Here is a 24,279-nt window from a genome sequence, read left to right as displayed (position 1 = left end):
GAATAAAAAGGAGGAATCTGTCCGGTCTGAGTGATCCAACAATGTGTGAGCACGAAAAGAAGAGCTAAACAAAAGAGGCAGAGAAAGAACAAGAGGACCAGCGGGAGCGAGAGACATACTGAAAGAACACAAAGTGGGAGGAGAGAGAGAGATGCTGACAGAGAGAGAGTGAAGGGGGCAAGTGGGGGCCAGGGGAGAATAAAGAGGGAGGGATCAAAGAATAGAAAGAAAGCTGAGTAGCAACAAGAGTCCACTGGAATTTAGACAAAACCATTTTTCACAGGAAAACCTGCCTCAGAGCTCTCTCTCTCTCTCTCTCGAAAAGTAATTAGCAACTTCTTTCAAATATAGATTTGTCATTTGCTGCCTTTCTCTGTTTTATATTTTAATAAAATGATCTTTGACAAATGACAAAGGACAGGATAATGAAAATAATCATCAAATGCAACCCTACTTAAGATTGTGTCCAGCTCTAAGCTTGTCTTTGTGCCATTCATGTCTGCGCAAGTGTGTCTGTATGTGCATGTTATGTGTAGGTGTCCATGTTTATTTGCAAATGTGTTATTGTACATTACAACTTAAGTATGATGTGTGAGTTTCCTGTATTATATACAGGGTAGAGGTTGTGTCCTAGCTTACAACTGGATGTCTGAAGTACATGTCTGTGTGTCTGTAACGTGATTCTTAGAAGACGGTGTAGATCTCAGTCCAGCCCTGAAGACATGGGACGACACACCGACACACCACCGTACACCATTAACAGCTTTCCCAGCTGGGTAAGATAGATACGGGATACTGTGGATTATTCTATTAACATTTCAACACTGTAAAACAATCCAACTGTTGTTCAAAGCAATGAACTGTTATCCATCACAAAGCCAAATTCATATGTGAAAACAAATGCTAAAATCATGCGGTCATATAGGATTGGACAGTAAACACGGCATATACCGTGTGATGGTAGAAATGTGTCTGTCAGTACATATTTGGCAATACCATAGCACCGCAGAAGCTCACTGTGTCCCCCCAACATTGCCTTAAAGGGTTAGTTTGGATATTTTGGGGTTTGAATGAGTCAGTGAATTATGTTCAGTTAATGGAGGTCTGCATGCCCCCCAGTTTGGAGAAGCAGACATGAGTCAAGTAATGTACTGCTATGGATATAGAATCTAAACGTATTTTACATACCTAAAAGAAAAAAAAAAAAAAAAAAAAAAAAAAAAAAATCAATATCAAAGCATACGCTACATTTAGAATATTTACATCACTTTAACTTGCCGTAAGACAGCCCTTTCCGACGAGGAACTGAAGCCGTTATATCCCCCTCTTCAAAGCCACCAGACTCCTTTACCAAAAACAGTATTTTCCCCGCTGAACACTGGAGTTGCTGGTCTACCACTGCCTCAATCGGTTTGTTTGTTGGTTTGTTTTTAACCCTTTTAAAACAGCAAATTAACACAAACTAACTGGTCCGACTCCGGTCCCAGGTCAGGTTTTAAATCTCGGATTTAAGGAATCAAGTGGACCCATGAAGACATCGACTAAGGATCTTTAATTCAATTCAAATTAGCTTTATTGGCATGAATGTATAATAACAATATTGCCAAAGCATCATACATACTACATAAAACAATCAACCCGATACATTTCATTAAACAAGTAAATATATCTATATATTCTTTAATATATCTGGCTGTATGGAAGAAGCCTGACAGAAGATTTTATTCATCCCATCACCCACTCCTGTTGTAGGCCTACGCTTGTCCATTACAGATACTCACAATGTGGCAATATTCCCAACATAGACATCTGCAAACAGAGCACACACACAATGATGCAGTACATAAAAAATGCATGGCAAACCCTCCAAGGCCCAGTTCTCATGAGCACAGTAAACCCCCCCCACACACACACACACACACAGAGGTGTGCGTTTGGGGAGGGGGGGGGCGTCTGTCTGCATCCCTGATCTACCAGCTGTCAGACTCCGCCCCTACCCAGCCCCATTACTATGGCAACCCCATAAATAATGAAGGCTGCGGTGCATGCTGGGAGCCATCAGGCCAGAAAGGCAGAATCACATTACAGCCAACTTACATAATAATAACATAACACTCTGGTTTCCCTCAGCGAACCACAACTCTGTCCAATGATGTGCTGCCACGTGTTTCCCGTCTTTAGTGTGACAAATGATTTAATGAACCGCATATCTGCAGGGTAACCTGCACCAGAGCCACTGACTAAGAAAATTGATCCTTAAAATCACTGTTGCAAGAAATGACTTAAGGGGACCTATTATGCTTTTAATTTTACATTGTCAGATGTTCATGTTAAACATGTCAAACCAAAGCTTCAAATAATGAGGTAAAAATATTTAAAATAAATCCCTGTGAGCCAAAAAGGAGCATCTACTGCTTATTTTAGACAGATGCTGAAATGAGGGCCTGCATGAAGTGCCAGTATAGCCCCGTTTCAACCAATAGAACCCGGGCCTTTTAAGTCCCTGGATCTCTTTTCAAGGAACTAAAAGTTTCCTTCAGCCCACTAAAGACCTGCGAAGCTTAGGCAAATTAACCAGATGACATAGCCTGTACGCTGTACAAAGCGATGCACAGGCATCATTATTTGTAACCCCTATCCATGAGCAAAATTTATAAATGAACATCAGATTTGATTGGAATATAATGAAAATCTATAGGCTGTGACCATGAAAGCAGCTTTTTTGTGTGGGAGTATAATGAAGAGACACACGATAAAGTTTGTTACAAATTTAATAACAAACTGGAAAAGGCCATTGAGTTCATAAAATAACTCCAGCACAGAGAAAGCAATGCAAAAATAAAATAAACAGTTTGGTTATTATAACATTTCCAGCCGACAAAAGCTGCAGATCAGCTGCAGCATCACGTCTGTCGCCTGAGCGTCAGAGGAACGGGATGTTTAACGAGCTTTATTACCTGCTGTAATCAGCTGTTCTGTTTGTTTTGGACAAGAGGAGACAGACTTGGCTCTGTGTAAAAACTTCCGGACTGATGAAACCTTAAAACAACAACTTCAGTATTTAGCTTAACTGCATCAGCGGTTTGCTGTAAACACATCACTGCACACTGGCTGCTGTTTCCGAGCAGTACATTTAATGCTGACGTACAATCTCAGGCGGACATCGGGGAGACTTGAACTATTTGACTGTTGATTGTGATTTATTGGTTTGCAAACAAGGTGGAAAAGAGAGTCGTCGAGCAGTCATAGAAAAACACCCAACATTCTCCAGTTAAAGCCAGTAGCCTCTGCGCCCATTCAGAAATTCAGTGCAAGGCAAGCCCCACCCCCACAAAGTACCGGTACTTTCGGAAAGTACTGCCCCCCGAGCAGGGACTTTTTGGGGGGTAAAATAAAGACCCTAGGACTAAATTTAGACCCTGGTCCCTTCGATGGAAACGCAATGGGTTCCTCCAAAGGTTCCTAGTTCCGGGATGTAGTTCCTTTGGTTGAAACACAGCTTATAAGATCGAAAACTCTTTTTTTGCACTTTGAATCATGCAAAGCTGCCATAGAGGAGTCACAGAACTACAATATAGGACTGGAAAAGCAGAATAATAGGTCTCCTTAAGGCAATGCTCATGTTCTCACTCTCTTAGATAAAACAACAGTCAACAATTAACTAGTTCGTGTTTTCTCTTATCAAAGCAATTATCTGGCTTCAAAATATGGACAATTTAGTTAGTCAGTAACATTAAACTGCACTGAATAAAGACACTAATAACTCTGTTATCCCAATGTCAGTATCAATATACCAATTTATCCGAGATATCGGAGGATGACATGATAATATGGGAAAGCCAGACCACCAACTCATGGTCCTGATGAGAGTTATGTTATTTTAGTTAAGTTATTTTGTGACTCCAAAACTGAAATTTATGCAAAGGGGTGTTCATTATCTTATTTTCTGGGTGTGTCCATAATTTTTTTTCATACTGTCAAGACACTGCTGAAGAGATAATAAAATACTTGGAATAGAAGTTGATTGTTCTATTCTTACATCTGGGAAAACTTCCATATAATATAAATGGCACTGGATGTAACTGGCTGCTTCCAAGAAAGACATCATCGGATGGTTGCAGGCAAACCCTCCAACAATGGCATGACTGACCTTTACACTAAGACTGGGATATGAACAATGTGTAAAATACTGAAAACAATGGACTTGATGTTCGAGGGGTTAGAACCAGGGAGGCATGGGTGACATTTGACCAATACTTTGTCCTGACTTTGTTTATTAAATTTTACCATTTGTTTGCCCTTTTGGTCCTAAATAGTTTGGTGTGTTCAGTGTTAGGTCTTTTGGTGTTTGATTAATAAATCTGGATTGGCTTCCTTGTGGCAGTAGAAAGAGCTCATCAAGAGTTTTCATTTGATACGTAACCCATTTCGCCCAAAAATGTCACCTCTATTATTTGCCTATAAGATCTAACCTATTACATATGTAATAGATATACCCTGTTCCTGTACACACAATGTGTTGTCCGGCTAGCTAGTTAGTTGGTTAGTTATGATAACACAGCGATTTGCAAAGTAATTGCTGAGATCTGGCAACAAAAAAAAGCAGCCAGATGATCAGTCAGGTTGTAAACAAGATAATCATTTAGTGAGAATATCTGGACCACTTTATATGAAGGGAAAACTGAAAGTGACCCCACTTGAAATATCGGCAAAACTGTGTGTGCAAACGACTTCATCTGTCTGTAAACTGTGATGGATGTTTACAATGGACAGTTTTGTTATTGATTTTACCGTGCACAGTGCCACTGTGCAAGGCACACAACAAACTCCAACTTACAACTACAACAGAGAGATGAGCTGTCGTATGTGTTACACCAGCCCAGCTTACCTGTTAACGTTGTATCACAGAAAGGCAAAGAGACAGCTTCAACCTGCAGCCTGCACAGAAACAGAGCGACAGCTGTTATTACACACTATTCATCACAGATTTTACAGACTGTTCATCACCTTGGCACTTTTTTAAATGGAGGTCCATCTTATCAGCGGCTATTAAAACTATTTAATTCGCTCCACTTGCTCTTAAAGAAGGACATAACAATAAATCTTTCAGTCAGTCATCAGGATACGGATCAGTGCTCTAGGCTACCTAGAATATTAAGTAAGTATAGCAAAACATGCCTAGTCATAAAAATATCTTTCAATTTCTGTTTCTTTGTGTTGTCAGACATCCGCACAAGTATTAAATATATTTGATTTACAGGGGAGGAAATGCTAGCAGGCTAGCACAGGGTATTACTACCTCCTGGGTTGTTAGCATTTTCAGACACTTAATCAAATCACATTTTTATAGTCCTGCAGAGAAAGATGTGACAGAGACGGCGCTGAAATGACACTTTGAAATGTGAATGAGATGATCACAGAAAGAATCTGAGCAAAAGAGACAACAGTAATGGACACGGTGAGAAATGAAGACACACTTCTTGTACTCCCCACACTACACAATCAGCGTACTAAAGATCTTCTAGCAGAAAGCCAAAGTCGGATTCAGTCCGGACTTAAGGATCAACATCAAAATCCTGGAATAACTTTTAGGCCCCATCCACGATACTGTTTTTGTTTAAAAACTGAGTTTTTAATGTAGAACTGATCTGTGTCTACATTAAAACGACTGAAAACGCACATCTAGTGGCCATTCACGTACATTGGGCATGCGCATGCTGGTGTTAACATGAAGCAGATGGTCTACTCGCAGCTGCAGAAGATTTGGCAACAGATTTAAGTACTACAGACGAAGAACCACACCAGATATTTCTTTTGCATGGACCAATAATGAGCTGGAACGGTAAAGGCCCATTTATACTCCTGTGTAGGGTCTACGTGCGTACCTACGCCGTAGGCTACGCACGTAGCCATGCATTAATTCTTGTGCGTAGGTGTGTCTGCCATTCTGCAATCATACCCCCAAAAGCTAGTCTGCAGTAGCGCAACATCGTCCACTGTGTTGACTTTTGCCGGCCGAGCAGGCTAACTTCCAGTTTAGCCCTCCGCTAATGTAAATGGGGGTAAAATTGTAAACGTGCGGCTGGTGTAGCCTTTTCAAATGTTACCGACTGAATGGATCACATTCTGATAGCGAAACGAGTCATTTCGCTCAGGTTGCGACGGTCAAATATATTGATTCACTGTGTTACAGCCACCGTTTTGGCCGCTAGTAACTGTTATTCCAAACCTTCTTATATACAGTCTATGTTCCAAACGCGGAGTATTTCCGGTCGGCTCGGAAGCATTGCAAGGCTACCCAGCCGACCAATGACAGAGCTTACGGTCCGCGTCCACTCGACATGTAGTTACATTTTGAGGAGGTGCAAATCAGGCTATGGTGTAGCCTCTGCGTAGCCTCTGCGTAGCCCCGTAGCCTGCGCCGTCGATTTGACGCAGAATTATAAATTGCACTTTACTGAAAGTAACACGAGAGTTTAAAGCAAAGTAAATACAGTGACATGCACAGTACAAGTGTAGGCTCTAAGTGTTATTTGCTGGTACAAAATAATTTAATAAAATACCAAAACTAAAACTCGTCAGTAGCATTGCGTTTTTGCTTTGCTTGACTTACAAGATCCATTGAGAGAGCCAAACATTACCATCTGAGTCATCGTTTCTAAAGTCCTCTGTTTTTGCCCGTTCCCACTAAAAAACACTACCCGGAGTTTTAAAATAAAAAACAGAGTCAGCAGCCTTTTCAAACTTCTTTGTTCTAGGTCTTCGGATTCACTTCTGGACGGGAGGTGCAAACAAATACGTAGTAGAGTGGTTTGTCCCTTAGAGATACATTTGATCCTGAAATCAGACAGAGACAGGTAACAGAGACAAATTCCTTTCAAATATAGTATATGGTCAAAAGTCTGTAATGACACTGCTGTCCACATACTTTGCGTACATTCGGTCTGTTCTTGTATTTCTTTTAATAGCTTTGTCTAAAACCTTAGTTCCAATGAAGTGAAATCTTAATGAAACAGCATACAGCAATATTTTAGACTATGCTGTGCTTCCAACTTTGTGACAACATGTTCAACATGACAATGCCTCCATACACAGACCCAGGTCCGTACAGGCAGATATGGACCTGCCTTTGGGGTTTTTCTAGTTTGATGTGAAAGAACTTGACTTGCCTGCACAGAGCCACCCTGACCACAACCCCATCCAACACCTTTGGGATGAACTGGAACGGAGTGAATGTGATACCAAAATGAACAGAAAGAAATCCCGTTATTATTATTAGTTAGGAAAAGGGCTTCTATCAGTCTTTATCCCCCCCAGTCTTTCTGCCTTTCTTAGCAGATGGGGTCTGCATGCCTTCACACAAACAAACAGTCTGCAGTCTTATAAGTGAGAAGGAACCAGCTTGGTGTCAGACAAAGCTGAACAGATGAAAGTTTGAGCTAAGGGGGGAGAGGGGGGACAAACAGAAGGCAGGCAAGAGGTGAGAGTCAACCCTGCAGCTGTCCACACATTCACACCTTTCTGTGAGTAAACACACACACACAGTTTATACCAGGAGCCAGAAGGGCAATGCTAATGGAGTTATAGATTATGGCTTATTACGGTGGTGCTAAAGTCTCATTACCACAGGCTAATGCAACATGTCACACACACATACACACTCTGTGTGACAGTTGGCACAGCATTTGCCTTTGCTAATCATACATCCACTCACTAAGCTAAAGGTACAGGTGAGCTGCAGGTCTCGCACATACAACCTATTATCTGATGGACAGAGATAAGTTAACTTACAGTAGTCAGTTCAGGTGAGACATTCAGAGTTGCTGTATTTAGATAAAGACAGAAGGCACTGATAGTTTATCCAAATGAACGGGTATAACAGGTATATATTTCAACTTCTCAATCACAGATGTCTGTGAACTAAAGTGAGAGACGTTGAAGCATTTTTGCTCTATATGAAAACTTGTTGAAGGTGTGAATCCAGAAATGGTGGTTTCTGTCTAGCATTGTACAGGTTATGGGATTTTATCTTTGTATTGACCAGCTGTTATGTTATGTGGTTATGTGGTGTGGATTATCAAAATTATCATTACCATGATACTAATGAGGATTTTTAAATTAGTTTGTTGAGAATCAATCATTTGGATAACAGACTTTAGTATAACGACACCATGATAAGATCACATCAGTATAGAACATGACTTAGCTGAAAGTTCATTAAGGATAATATTTAATTTATCACCCAGGTCAAATCTACTGTCAATATTAACAGGTTTATTACTGACTATGAAACACCTTTGAAGCACCTCTGTTCAAGTCAAGGCTGAAGCATCAACAACCATTACAACATGAAGATCAGCCTGAAAATCCAACATGTTGCTCTCTAAACCGGCTTTGTCTCTCCCGCCGACCGGCTGTCACACATACATGAAGTCAGGCTACTTGTGTGTGTAATGTACGTGGCAGCCAAATGTGAGTGTAATTGTGTTTAATGGCTGCAAGCCTAATTATTCCTGCTGAGCATGGTGATATCTGATGAATGATGACAAGCAGCTGGCGGAGACACACGCGGAAATATTTTTCCAAAATTTTTTTGGAAGTCTTGCACCATCAGTAGACTTTAATATAACAGTAATTTAGAGTAACAGGCTTAAGTTTAGGTAGGTTATCTTTGTGAATTAGTGCTCCAATTTCATTATCGATTAATCTGCTAAATGTTTTCTCAATTAATTGATTGTTTGATCAATAAAAAAAACCCACATTAATGTCTTGCTTTTGTTTGTCCAACAGTCCAAAACCAAAGGATATTCAAAAACCAGCAAATATTTGCATTTCAGAAGTCAGTACAGGTGAATAGCTTGCTTAAAAAAATTACTTAAAAGATATATGGATAATGAGAGAGAAAGTTTCTGCTGTAGTTTGAATGCACAGCCTTTGGAAAATATACCCTATAATGTAACCAATCATTTTTAATATGAGAGAGCGAGGGAGTGCATGTAGAGGGCAAGCTGATGTGCTTGACTGGCCATATTTAAAATATGGGCAGTGTGTTGAGGGGGAGGGTGTTGTTCTTGTCTTCCTGTTAATACCGAGGTGACACCACAGCATGAAACATCCACCCCCCTCGGGGGAAAGGACAAGATGGGAGAGAGACAGAGAGAAAGACAGATGGATTTGGAGCGACAAAGCTGAGGGAACAAAATGTTGTCTGTTTAAATTTATAATCCTTAAGATTTTCCTGAAATGTCCAATTTTAGTTGCCCATGCGCACTGCTCAGGTAGGCAGTGTGGACCAGGCGTAACTGCGATTGTCATAAAATCAATCAAGACTGAAATCTTGAGGATTACAAGGATTAGTTTTACTTTTTCCCTTATTTTGCATATGGACTACTTTACATTGATGTGGCTTCACAGACCGCTAAATGCAACAGCAGCAGTATCTTAATATATACTGAACATGCAGCTGTGCACCAGCAACATCCATATAGCTTCCTGTAAACGGTCAGTCACATTTTCAACACAGTTTACCTTTCAGCATTTCAACATGCAAATTATCCTTTAATCACAAATATCAAGAACGGATGAAATGTGCCAACTTTATTGATTTTGATTTGAAAAAGTATCCTACTTTTAAATGTTTGAGGAAGAGATATAAAGTGAGAGAATCCCTGTGGTAGAAATAGCAGAGAGAAAATATATCTGGTAAGTGGAAGGAAGTGGATCAGAGCAAATAAAAAAAAAAGATCCCCTCTGTTTGACAGTGAGAAAAATGAAGGGATATTTATAGATAATTGTATTATAGTTGCTTCACCGGTTACGTAAAATAGACCGGAGGAGAGTAAAGTATGACATGGTGAAAAAAGCAAGGGGAATGAAGAGCATGAGGAAGAGGAGGAAAGACAGGAGAGAAAGATGAGGAGGAGGATGGTTTGGAAAGATATGTATGGCTAGTAAAAGAAGGAATGGGATGAAGAAGATAAGAGGTGGGAAAAAGTAAAGAAAAAAGAGGAGAAAAGAGGAAATGAAGAGGAGATTGAACATTTGGAAGTGTTTTCTTAGCTGTGTAATACTGTAAAAATGATATCATGATGTTGGCATTTGAAAATATCATGACAGGCCATTATGCTGCTAGAAATCCCCCTCCTTCCAACTGAGAGAAAATAAATGTAGTATGTGTCACTACAGACCCTGCTCTAAATCTACACTCATTCATTATTAAGTGGTTATTATCATTATTATCGTGTCTGCTAATTATTTGGTGCTTAAAATGTCAGAAAATATTACTCAGAGCCCATGTGTTTCCTTCAGGTTTATTGTGTCCAGAACACATATAACACCAAAAAAGATTAATTTAATTTACATTGGTGTAAAATTAGCCAGTAAAAGCAGAACACCCTCACATTTCAAAAGGCGGAATACGCAAATGTTTGACTTAATTCATTCAGTCCACAGTAAGTAAAATCAGTTAATTGTCAGAATTGTGGCCAATTAATTTTCGGTCAATATTATTATAGTTTAAGTCTTTCATAAACAAACACCAAACATTTGCTGGTTCCAATTTCCGAAATTTGAGGATATGCTGCATTTATCTGTTATATCATAATCTATCAATATCTCTCTATTAAATGTCACATTCAACAAATGTCGAGGTTCATCACAAACTTTAGAGTCCTTACTCACCATTGCTCTTTGTATGTTTGGGTTGGTTGGTCTGCATTGTCTAACTGTAGACTTAAACATTGGCGAACTCCAATTTCTAAAGCCGTACTTGGTCTGCTTCCATCTTATTTACAAATCTACCCTTAAGAGTAAAGTACGGAAAGATGTTGTCTTCGTTCCCAGAACTTATTACTACTATCTGTCCCTTAAGTCCAGACTGAATTGGGTAAAGGGGCGTTTGCTAAGTAGTGCGCTGCTGACTTTGCTTGGAATCAGCTGCAAAATGTTCTGAATCTTCAGGAGCCGGTTTTACTGGTTGCTTTTAAAGTACTTTTAAATGACTTAGAGGTCAGGAATTCTGGCTGTAGATGTTATGATTGATTACTGATTTAATCATTGTTGTTGATGAAATGAAGTGAATATTTAAGAAAGTTTTGATATTTCACGAGCTTGTAACTGATTACTTACTCCCATCATAAATTGGTATGTTTTATGTTTATGATACATCTTTTCATGTCTGTAACATTGTTAACTGTGCTGCTGCCCAGAGTTAGGACACTCTTGAAAAAGATTTTTAATCTCAATGAGTTTTTTTCCCTGCTTAAATAAAAGGTATAACAATAAACCGAATCTCTTTTGAGTTTTGGGCCGTTGGTTGGACAGAACAAAACATTTCTGCGCACAAACTAAAAATCTCTTTGTGCCTTTGAGCTGGAACAGAGATTGTAATGTAAGCAAAAAATTATGGAAGAGCCTGAAATTTAGAAGCAACCATTTAGGAGGAATTTAACCTTCAGAGGTGTTAAATTACAATCTTTGAAAACACATTTGTGTTGTACAGGCCTTGGTCTGTTTGGCTGGCTGAAGTCTTGTATTTAGATCACATGATTATCACATACACACATACTGTATGAACCCGTTCACCTTGTCAGTGCGTGTTAGTCGAGACACAGTCACCATCTCACCTCTCATGGTTTTCTCTCCCAACAGACACACACTATCCAACAAACAGTATGTAATCATGCTATGATGTAATGCACAGAGTATCTCTCTATGGATGCAAGGCTGCAGGGCGTGAATGCAATACTTCAGCACTGAAATATTCACACACACACAGTTGGTTGATCAAAGTAGACTGCAGGACTGAGGTGTGACACACAACTTTCCTCTCTATACTAGACCTACTTTCACTCTCTCATTTATGATTCGTTTATCTCTCACACACACACACACACACACACACACACACACACCTGTGTGAGTTTTATCTGATCATGTGTGTTTGAAGGTGTGTACATGTGATACTAGGAAAGGGCAGATTAAAAGTAAAGGAGTGAGTGTGTCACTACAACGGGAGGTCAAACACGTAAACCAATTCTTTCATTCACCTTCTTTTTAAAAAGGCAATGGCGCTGAAACCCAAGATGGCGCGGTGTTACAAGGTAGTATGTGTGTGTTACTGGAAGGTGTGGCTGGTCCCATGAGTGGGCGGTTCCTTTGCCATATGGTCTTGGGACACACACGCACACACACCTATGATGTCAGCTCTTAAGAAGCTGGGTTTTGGCCTTGACCATCCCCACTATCAGCAGTCCTCGCTCCTCATGTTCAGGTTCTTTGTGTTCGTCTGCTGTCGAGATTTCTGTAAAGATTATCAGTACTTGATTAATTGATTCCAATTATTTTATGCTAATGTGCCAATTGTTACAGGGTAAGAGTGTCCACCCTAAAAAAGCCTGGAAATGCCTCAAAAGCTCATTCACTTGAGCAAGCAGTTGCCGATTCAAATCACAGAATAACAAAGTTTCCAGGCAGCAGCAGCGCTACCTCCGATCCAACCAGCCTGTACTTCAATCTCATCATGTAGCTAAATAGAGCAGGATGTAGCTTAAAATGGAGGAAAGGTTAGAAAAACCACACTATTAATATAGCAAGTTTAGCGAACTACTATTATAAACATTGTTTATTGTCCCAGACTGAATAATCAGTTTAAAGGGAAACTCAGGTCCAGATCAAAAACCAGCGAGACTAAATTTCTGCAAAATAATCTTTAAAATAGTAGTTTCCCATTTGTGAAACCTTTATTCTATTTGTGAAAATGAAAAAAGGGCGCTTTGTGTGGTCTGCATGTAAAAAACACATAAATCCCCCTTATAATCCAGATTTGACAGCTCTCGGCATAGCGGTTTCTCAATCTGGACCTGGTTTAATGTGGTCTACAGCGGCGTAGGTATAGACAGTGCACTGGGGCCCAGACTGTATTAGGGGGCCCTTGACGGGAGCGGCCCCGCCATGATACGAACTGGTCTTATCAGTGACATGGTAAAATGCATAAAATCCATCAATGCACTCTAAATAGCCATTTCACCAATAACTATATTATTAATGGTGAAATCAACTGCTATATATACAAACACACTCATATGGGCACACACAGATAAGATTGTTTAGGATTACTGAGGACACTGTCAAGGATCTCGCTTAATGCTCGTCAGATACATTTCAAATAGGTGAGTAACTTTTTTCAGTGGATGTGATGTGGGTGCCGTGCCGCTGTTTTACAGGCTGTTATCATTTCGTGTTCAGGTCGCCGCTAAGTAGGCCTAGGCTACCTGTTTAATTGTGTGGATGTGCGTGACTGTGTGCGTTGTAGATGGCCTGTTTTTAGAACATGGTGTTGTTTATGAGTTATGAGGCCACTTTACTTTCTTATTCACCACCATAATGTCTCGCCTCTCTGTTGAAGAGGAATGTGGTTGTCGTGATTCGGGAGGTTATTGTACTGAAGTTGCCCGAAAAAGTCTGCGTCTTTTCAGCAGGACACCTCCTGCACTCAGCTGTTGTAGTGACGTTTCAGGATTTTGACAATGACAGAACTGGCTATGCTTCTTATAACTTTCTCTTTGACTTCTGTATTTTGCAAATGCAAAGTCTAGGTGACACAGTCCGACTCTAAAATCCATCACATGATGGTACTTTACTTTAGACTGGTGCATCCAGGCGCACACAGGACAGCTGCTGCTTAATCCATTAGTATGGAAAGAAGTCAATTTAAGGAGCTTTAAATTAGGTATTTACTGCATCTAATCTTATCAGTTGTTAAACCGTGACAAAACAAGGAAATATGGCACATAAATTTGCCTATATATGGTTCTCTTCTAGACACAAACGCAGGGTGTGCTTTGTAACAGTGTAGCCCAAGGGCCCATCATAACAGCCTGCACTGGGGCCAGTTAATACCTTATGCCACTGGTGGTCTACATGCAAAAAGAAAAACAGTGAAATCTCCCTTTTGCATTTCCACAAATAAAATACAGGTTATACAAATCTGAAACTGTATTTTTTTAGCCTCTCCAGTACATTGTATTCCAGATTTGACAACTCTAGGCATAGTGTTTTTTGATCTGGACCCGAGTTCCCCCTTAACTACCGAATCGGAAACGAACTTCAACATTGTGATTCTGATGATGCTTCAATACGGTATCTCTTCCCTCTGTTCTCTGCTGGTGAAGAGGCTTGTAATTCAGATACCTGCAAAATCAGCTGCTGTATTGTTTCCCGTCTCTGTAGTTTCTGTGGCTGATGTGGTCACATGGCGAGCCGAAGACACAAGTTCAAGAGGTTCAACACTCATGAAGTTTGAATGCACCATGCACGTTCACTACTTAATAGTCCTGTGCAGGTTCTGTAGCCATGTAAGCTTCAGTGCAGCTCTCTTTGTACATACTGTAACAAACATGAAAACTACAACTACTAACTGTTTCTAAGGGGTTTCTTTTTACGAGAATTCCAAAAGCACAAGCCTGTGACTTTGTGGATTGTGCGGACCTGCAATACAACAGACAGTAAGAGCTTCTGACTGCAGCAAATACACTCAGACAGATCAGTGCTGACAGAAAACAGATTAAATTACACTGATGTTATCCCCAAATGGCGCTCCACCTGCAAAAGCTTCGTCCTCCTGTTCTCTAATCAAACAGTGCTTTGACTCCTAAAACTGAAACTGAACTGAAGCAGAGGTAGTCAAGTGGAATATTTCAATCCTCTCTACAGGTCTGAACATAATTACACCACCAGTATTAGGAATATCTTTCTAAGCCTGAACCATACCATTAACAGCTTAAGCATGTGTCATTACCCTTCCTTTCATCTGCCTTCACATCAATGAAGTGGATAAAAAAATCAATCCAGGATCACAGCTTTTTATCTGGACTCAGACAGTCAGTCTTTTTCACGGAGAGAGGAGGAGCGTGCATGTAGTTTTGTGCTGTCGGGGTTCGTCTAGACGCCGTGCTCAGCAGCTCCAGCAGCCTTCCAGGCAGACAGACTATCCATTATTCAGCTGCTGGCAGGCTACTGGCTGCTCCACAGCCAATATTACTATTTCTGTTGGTACTGTATGTGAGTGAGTGGCAACACTGCAAGAAAAATATCCATCTCAATGAGTAATTTAGTTCATTATTGTTTGTAGAAATCTGCTAGTGAGTAGTTGCACTTGATATCTGCAACATTACACCAATCCGCCAGTTAAAGGAATAGTTTGACATTTGTTCGAAATACATTTATTTAGTCTCTTGCAGAGAGTTAGATAAAAAGACTGATTCTGTATGGGTTAGTATAATAAAAATAAATTAATATAAAGCTACCAGTTAGCTTAGCTTAGCACAAAGACCGGAAACAAGGGAAACATCTATCATTCCTCAGTCCAAAGGTAACAAAATCTACCTACCAGCACCACTAAAGATCACTAACATGTTATATTTTGTTTGCTTGATCTGTACAAAAGCTGAAGTATAAAAATAATATGTTTGAGTTTGACGGGAGGTTATGTTTATTTCTTCTATGACTATTTCTTTGCCAGGCGCAGTAACTTCCTGGAGTCTAGGTTTTTGTTACCTTTGGACCGAGCCAGGTAAGCCATTTCCCCCTTTTTCCAGTCTTTATGCCAAACTTAAATAAGCTAACCAGCTGCTGGTGGCAGCTTTATTTGCAGACATGTAAGTGATATTGATCTTCATCATCTTCAAAGAGTAGAGACAGGATTCTGAGTACACCAAACTGGACACTCCTTGAATCCAACTCTTAAAGACATACAGTTTACTGTCTCATCAGATAAAGAAACAGTGCAAATCATCACAAATGAGAAGCAGGAACTAAGAATATTTGGCATTTTTGCTTAAAAGATGACTGATAATCAGTTATCATAACAGTTGATACACTAATCGAGTAATATAGGAATCAGCTCTACATCAATCTAGTTTTAAATAATACTTCTTCATTTAATTTAGTTGTTATTTTGAGGCAAGCTCATAATTGCTATTATCAAAGTTTTATATTAAGAATGGATCCCATGACTACTTGTACAGTAATTCCTGACTGCAGTGAAAAAGCTCTAAAAACCCACTGTACATACCTGCCCAGCAGCAAACAGCAGACAAGACACAGTCAGCGACTAACTGGTGAACAGAGTGGAGCATTTAGTAGCTGAAGAGTCAGATATTTCCCTCAGGAGTTGGTAGAGACCAAAAACAAAGCTACAAGAAAAGTAGGCTAAATCAGGGGATTACATTCGCCAGGTGGACACAAACATGACCCCACTGAACACTAATGTTGCTCCTGCTGGGCAACTAAACATGGGATTAATACTGCAATAGAAACAACAGACTTTCCCCATCTCACATGCAGAATTATGAGACTGAAAATAAAATAAATAGAAAAGAAATAATATGCAAATGAAGCGCACTGCATCGTTCTGTGTGAATGTGCCTGGCAGTAAGTTGCCCATATTGTAGGTCAGCAGGTCTAATTCCCAAACAAACTGTCTCGGGGGTTATAATAACTTCAGTGACAGGTGAGACAGAGTCCTAAGACTGGCCAAAAGAAAAACCACACATTCACGTGGTAACACACACACACACACACACACACACACACAGCTTATTCTCCTGAAGTAGCCGAGCCCAAAGCCACAGGAGCCAAATGGGTCATTAACTCCTCCCAGCCTTCCTCGCTCTCTCCGTCATGCTGTCGAGGTGTCAAAGCGACAACTGGGTGGCCTCACGCTTCACACAGGGTCATAAAATACTCCTTTGGCCACACCCAGGTCTCCATGGCAAACACAGTGTGCCGCCACTGGCCTTAAACCAATCCATGGGTTCATCTCACTGCCAGGAAACCAGGAAGTCCATTTGTGCCTTTTCAGTCGGACTACGGAAACATTTCTGAGGTTAAATTAACATGGAACGCTTGTGTATCAATAACTGAATCAAGAGTTTCCATTCATGTTTCTGATCAGATGTGACTGGCCGCCAGGCCCTCAGCACTTTACACTTTGAAAGTGGACTTCCTGCATTGGCAGAGGCTTATTTCACTGACTTCATTTACTGCACTTGTTTTGAAGCTGCTGCTTTAGAAACATCTTTACCGATGACCAGAACAGTCGATCTATCATTAGAAAGGCTTCTTCAAACCAATAATACAATTTAAATTATAATGGAGACCCAACAATCCCAATTTGTTAAATGCATAAAAGAAAATTCCAGTTACATTAACACTAGATTTAAATATGATGTAATTTAAAAGATTCTTAAAAGCAAATGTTAAGTATCGATTCAATTGATTATTCTCCAGATTGATCATTTAGCCTATAAAATGTCAAAAAAGATAGTAAAATAAAAAGGGTCCATCCCTTTTTTTCTGAGTCCAAAATAGAGCTGCAACAATTAGTCGACCAATCATTAGATGACAACTATTAAATTAAATCATCAACTATTTTGATGATCGATTAAACACTTTTTTAGGGCTGCAGCTAACGATGATTTTAGTGCTCGAGCTTCTACAGATTATTTCATCGATGTGTCGTTTAAGAATACTTTTTGCTTGGCGGCTACCCGACACCCAGTCAACTCACGGCCCAACCAGGTGAGGAATAACAAACACACGTGTGCACATTTTCAGCTGAGCTTACTTTGGCTAGCCTTCAACTCAACAATCAATCATGATTTCAGTTAAATGCTAAAGTTGCTGTTACCTTGTCTGTGGTCCGCTGGCAGAACACCGGGTGCTTTCTGATCAGGTGCTGTTGCCAAGGCGACATACGTTTCGTTTTACGGTGGACGGACTGTGACATTACAGAGTTGTTGTTTTCTTTTAGCCTGAAATAATCACATGCTTTGGACACTTTCTTCTTTGTCCCTCGCTATTTTCTCTCTCTTCCTCCACTTTGCAAACGGCTCCATCATAATCACGTCGTGTTCACAGCGTAAGCTCGAAGTGCGACAGTAACAAATGTCCGTGCCAAACAGTGTGCTATACAGTATGGATTAAACGAAGTGTCGATGCAAAGAATTTGCGTTGATGCATTTTAGTAATTGATTTAATCAATTAATTGTTTCAGCCCTCCACTTTTTTAAAGAAAAAAAGGTCCAAATTCTCTAAATTCAGCTTCTCACATGTTAATATTTTCTGGTTTCTTTAGTCCTCTATGACAGTAAACTCAATGTATTTGGGTTGTGGACAAAAGAAGACCTTTGAGGACATCAATTTTCAGACCTAAAAAGTAATCAAGAAAATAATCAATAGATTAATCAATAATAAAAATTATCATTAGTTGTAGCCCTAAACATCAATGGTCAAAATAAATTACAAATGATTAATTAATTATCAAAATAGTTGGCAGTTAATTTTCTCCATCAACTAATACATAAATAGAATTTTTTTCCCCCATGTCTAATATCAGAACTCAACTTTCATTTTCTTCAGGACTATCTTGAAAATTTGATTTTGAACGTCCATCTGTGGATCAGGGTCAAAAATTGGATAATTATTAACATTTAATGCAGTATTCTACTACACACTGAAGAGTGTATACAAACCAATTACTCCTAGTGGTTAAACTGGCTTCATTTAAATGCACACATGTAAATTGAAACTTACAGCAGAGGTTCAGAGGTGAGGAACTTTCTGGGTTCCTTGAGGAAGCCGATAAACAAAATGACAAGCCAATAATCACTTGACTGGAATTAATTTCATCTCTCCACTATCATCTCCCCTCATACAGGTGTGCAACTTAATAGTAAAGTAACATCAGTCACAAAAAGGGAAAATTATATTAAATCATCACTAAATAATTAAATTTTTTGTCTTCCAGTACAACAAACAGCTCAGGAGTGAACCACCAACACCTTTAATCAGCTTCTCACACTTAACAGCTTTTCATTATCCAGGAAACTGGTCATTCTTTTATTACAAACTTTTTATAACAGGGACCGAAGGGCAACTTCAGCCCAACTTAGCCGGAGGAGGGCTTTTAGTGTATGCATGAAATACAGAGAGCTGAAGAAATCAGTTTATTTGTCCAGCTGAGTAAAAAATTAGACTGAGTTTGAAGGGAACAGACTCTCCTAAATGCTGATTAAAAAAGCACCCTTGTCTGCATGTCTGTAATCAATAAGATGCAGCAGATAAACTCGCCAAAGCCTCTAAAAAATTTTAAAAATCTACTGACACATAGCCTACATACCAGCTGCAGGATCAAGAGAAGTGCAGTGATTTCTGCTGAGCCATGTGGAAACAAGAGCCCCAGTGCATTTCAGAAAGATTACTGTGCACGTATGAAGAGCTAGAAGAAAGTTTACAGCAAAGATAAAGCAGGTGCTGATGTGAATCTGCAGGAGCTCACTGTTAAGTCACTTCTGATTACTGCAGACACGTTGATAGCCTCATAGTAATGGGAGTAAGGGATTGTCAGATAGATACTTTACGAGATATGAGCGGATTTCTGCTTTCTAACAGCTCTGTCTGGTTGAGAAAATAAATAAACCGTGATTGCTTTTCTAATGAGAACTTATCACACCAACAAGAGCTCAATAATGCACTTAAAGAACCATTTCAGAGATTTGAGGGCGTCGCAGTGGGAGCAGAGCAGTGTATCGGTCTATTCTTGGGCACCGCATGGACTTTCTGATGAATCATGTCAGAGGTATCCTTTGGAGGTAGATTTCAGAAATGGAAAAGTGGAAACACAGGCAGGATTTCTTTCTTTCACCCATTCATTCGTCCATTCATTCATTCGATACACGCCTTGTCGTGTTATCAGTTCGCCACAAAAAAGAAGAAAAAAAAAACTCCCTGTTATCACAGCCAGCTGGTAAACTGGGAGGAAACCGGTGTAATAAAAAAAATAAATCACACCATCCACCACCTCCGACTGTTATAACCTCGTCGTGGCTGACTTCAAGTCCGCTGTGTGCGTGTTGATGGGCCTGCAGAGTCCGGGCGTTTTAATGCATGCATGTAAGATAAAGAATAAGGGAATAATAGCGTTATCCCAGCCTACAGTGACCATTAACCCCTTCCTATTCACAGGCAAGCGAGCCCCTCAAGTAACGTTAATTCACGCCGCACCATGCCTGGCTGAGAATGGAAATGACGGAATAAATTTAAGGGTTTAGAAATAAAGTAGAAATGGTCACTCACCACTTGTCTGGTTGCAAATGTAAATCCCAGAGTGTAGAGTGGAAATTTCCGACACCGGGACACACCGTCTCATGTATTCGGCTAACTCTGCTCTCCTCTCGGATCAGCTCCGCTCCGCTCTGTCGGCCTCCTGGCTGCTTTTTTAACAGTAAACTTGCCGATCCCAGGCTATTGTTAGCTGGGCACAGAGAAGCCTGCTGCACAGAAACACCCGCCCACTTACACGCCGCTCCGGACATGCCATTGGTTCATTTCAGCATCGCTCGCCGCCGATTGGCTGGTGCGGTAGGGAGCCAGCGTTGGTGCGTTCGTTGTCACAAAAACAAGTCCGATATTCTACTTCTCTCCAAGCCCTGGATAACAGCGATGCATTCAATGTGTAACTCTAGTAGTGGATCAAAAACAATAAAGAAGTAGGAACTTATAAGGGACACTGCACATGACCAGCACTTTACATAACACCTGAAACATTTTAAGACACAGAGTAGGGAAAATGTGTTTTAAAAAGCTATTTATGAGAGGTAATAATAATAATTATGATTCCATCAACATTGAACATTTATGAAAATATATATTAAATACAATATCTACTGTAATATTGTGTTCACCTTTATTTTGTTGTTTAAATTCATCTCAAATTATTACATTACAAAATATACAAGATTAAGAAGTTTTTCATGTTACATGTAAAATCATTAAGGGAAAAAAATGCATTCTTTATCAAAATCAAATGTGAGATTACACATTGTCTCACTGCAGTCCTGCAATATAAAAACTGTGTCAGTGTCACAATATTCACGGCTGAGAAAGGTCAGAACCACACATTTCCTTATCTGCGTACGGTGCTTGTGTTTGAGCTTTGCGTACCTATTTTTGTACCAGTGACTAAGACACTGTCGTGCGTTTATAATAGCACCATGTCTTTGAAAATCTTAGAGTTAAAAAACAAAAAAAATACTGGTGATAATGCAAGAAAGTGCTTTCCAATGTATTCTACAGCAGCACAAGGTGGGTGGGATTTCTGATCTGTCCTTCTGTTTAGGCTTCCATACTCCACATCATAATTTATCTGTTTAACAATAAAGGGCAAAGCAGTTCATGAATATATAACATATTCTTTTAACATGTGCTGAAAAAATAAATTCACTGTGAAGATGTTGTGATTTGTAGGATTAAACACTGACTTACTTTTAATATTTTACCCTGTCTCACTTAGAAAACAGAAGAAAACAACAAAGGTGAAAACTATCTTATTAAAAAAAACGAGCCTAAATCAAACAAACCTTGGATACAAACAATTCCTCCTTTGTTCAGTTTAAAAACCTATTCAGATTACAATTTGATTTCCAAACCATAAAAACAATAACCAAAAAATGTTTGATGATCATTACTGAATTGCTGAAGACAACATGCATTGTTTCCACAAAGCACACTGTTCAACAAACCAGAAAAAATTGACTACAAGATGCAGTGGTAAATGTTGTGAAGAAAAACAAGACGGCGACATCTAGTGGAAAAAGTGAAGATTCTTCCACATAGGCCGACCAGACTTAACACTGGAAGACAAAACTAAGAAACACATAAAACTAGCTTAAGTAATTTAAATCTTTTGAATATGTAACTGTCTTTTTACTTTTCTATAAAATGCAAATATGGATTCATTTAATTAAATGCTATTTAATTACAGGAAAATAAAAATGTAAATATGAAGTCATACAACTTCAAGGCTTTGTCTTTTAAACCAAGTGACAGCAATGTAGATGTGTTCAGAGGTGTCTTACTGAATTTCACAGGGCAACTTCCTGACGAAAAAAGACATGTTCCCAGTTTTTTAAAGTTAAGCTGAAGCTAATAAGAGGCTTTAGCAGTTTGAGTTAGACAAATTAAGTGGGTATCTTCCAAGTCTTTTTAGTACAGAAATTCCCATTTTCACTTAGGGGTGTACTCCCTTTTGTTGCCAGCAGTTTAGACATTAATGGCTGTGTGATGTGTTATTTTGAGGGGACTTTACACTGTTATACAAGCTGCACACTCACTACTTTACATTGTAGCAAAGTGTCATTTCTTCAGTGGGTCCTCACTTTTGTGAAATACTGTAACTATGTTTCATTGGTGTTTAAAGATGAACCATTATGTTTTTATTACCTTAGAATGAGCCATTTCTATCTACATACACTGCAGGTCCTCAGGTGGAAAACTCTGAGGGCATCTGGTGGACAGGTAGAGAATGGAAATGAAGGGGATGTGGAAATGTGGCTGGAGGGAGGGACAGAGATACAGAACGTGACAAACACAACATGACTCGATACAGCCGTCCAGTGTTGTGATATTGATGGGAGATATTCAACACTTAACTATGAGTCAAAAGGAAGATGATTAATTTGTGTGTTGGGAAATGTAGGCTTCAGCAGTTTTGAAGCTTTGATACTAGGGACTACAGCGATACGTCAGCATCCCTTACTTGAATTTTGATCTGTATTGTGGAAATCCCCCCACTTGAATAACATTAAATCTAAACTACTCCTTTTATGGGTGCCTTATTGGCAATTCTAACTCTAACGAAAACGGGCAGCAACAGACAAACAAAACAGACAGGTCTATGATATACTGCAATAAAGATATTGGGGCAACAGGAATGTGTTATAGGACAAATCACAGTAAAAGAAATGTAAATGCTCAAAAAATAACAAGCTTCACACTGAAGTAGTCTAGATTACTACCTTACTTTTATTTTTATGTATTTATTTTGCATGTATTTATGCTCATCTCTCTCTCTCTCATCACAGCCATAGATACAGACAAACATTATTACTCAAGCTTTCACACTTCTCACAGGTGGTTTCCTAATTATATGAGTTTGACGGCACATTGGCCTCTGTGGTTTTGGCTCCATTTCCTCTTACATTTCTGCCATGGAAATGTATATATATTTCAAACTCCTTCAGTTTTCTGCTCTAAGTTGATTTGGTCCAAATTCTTAACAAACCGCTTTGAAAAGAAATGTGCACTGTTCTGACCTGCAGTCCAACTTGTAGCCATGCTCAGACATGCCTGCTCAGAGTGTGGCGCTGATGGCAATGTCAAAATATCTCAACAACCATTAGATGCCATGACATTTAGTTCAGATATTTCTGTTTTTCTGAGGATGAACTGATCCCTTTTCTTTTCATTGGTAAATTTGTACTTTGGTTTATGACAAAATTCCTGCAAACTCAAAGACATTCCCTCATCCTCAGCAGTACTTCATGTTTAGTACTAATTAAAAACTCTTGGGATGCTGACACACTAAACTAAGATGGTAAACATTATATTTACTAAATGTTTTTAGTTATCATTATTATCATTGTGAGCATGTTCAGCTAAAGTACAGCTTCACAGAGCTGCTAGCATGACTGTGAACTCTTAGTCTTCTTTGTTGGTTAGCACTTTCTCACTGCACATGACATAGAGCTTATGAGGGGAGTGGTGTCGGTCTTTGCACGACACTCACAAGGAGACCTCAGAGCAGAATGGCTGCAGTCACAGAGCTCTCCTTCCTGCTGTTTGCTCTCATCAACAACATTGATGCAGAAGAACTCATCATCATCCAAGAGGAAAGGGGCTCTTACATCTTCAACCCCAACAAGGAGGCCGACTTCTGCCCTGATCTCCAGATTTGTTGGTGAGGAGAAGCTTGTCCTGTGGAATACCTCTGACCTCAGGTCTGTGAACTCCACAGTAGCCGAAGACCTGAAACAACGACTTTCAGTGAATCAGCAGGGAGAATATTTCTTCTTACATGATTCACAACCTGACCCATTCAGACTCCGGCCAGTACCAAGAGGAGTGTTGGACTGAGGGCAAAGGGACGTATAAGAAAAACCTCAGTATTATTATTTGTAGTACAATAGATGAGATAAAAGTTATACCAGTGAGTCTTGGGGGAACAGCGGACCTGCCATGTGTGGGAGCGGCTGACAATCTGGATATCCAGTGGCTCAAGCGTGACTTTAAGGAAAACATATGGACAAGAGTTTTGGGGGACTCTAGGACATCACTGATGGACAATGTTACAGTGATGAAAAACAAAGCAGCTCTTCATCAATCTAACCTCACAAAAGAAATCTTTACATTGTACATCTGTCTGGTGATGAACCAACAGCA

General features: G+C 39.6%; 1 protein-coding gene across 2 annotated transcripts in view; it reads right to left on the bottom strand.

Annotated features, from left to right (window-relative positions):
- pak1 (p21 protein (Cdc42/Rac)-activated kinase 1) overlaps positions 1 to 20,301 on the bottom strand; it is a 76,524-nt gene extending 56,223 nt beyond the window's left edge. The window contains exons 1-2 of one of the 2 annotated variants that reach the window (XM_038693674.1): positions 20,137 to 20,301; positions 4,889 to 4,938 (exon numbers count right to left, since the gene is read on the bottom strand). The gene's annotated coding sequence lies outside the window, so the exon portion shown is untranslated. Of the gene's footprint in view, positions 1 to 4,888; positions 4,939 to 16,072; positions 16,154 to 20,136 lie in introns of those variants that run through there. The other variant, XM_038693675.1, reaches the window with a different exon arrangement.
- Positions 20,302 to 24,279: the final 3,978 nt, after the last annotated feature.

This window comes from Micropterus salmoides, unplaced genomic scaffold (assembly GCF_014851395.1).
Source record: "Micropterus salmoides isolate LMB-PRFRI ecotype aquatic unplaced genomic scaffold, ASM1485139v1 Ms_hic_scaffold_3, whole genome shotgun sequence".
Taxonomy (NCBI): domain Eukaryota; kingdom Metazoa; phylum Chordata; class Actinopteri; order Centrarchiformes; family Centrarchidae; genus Micropterus; species Micropterus salmoides.
This window is presented reverse-complemented; position numbering and strand designations above follow the sequence as displayed.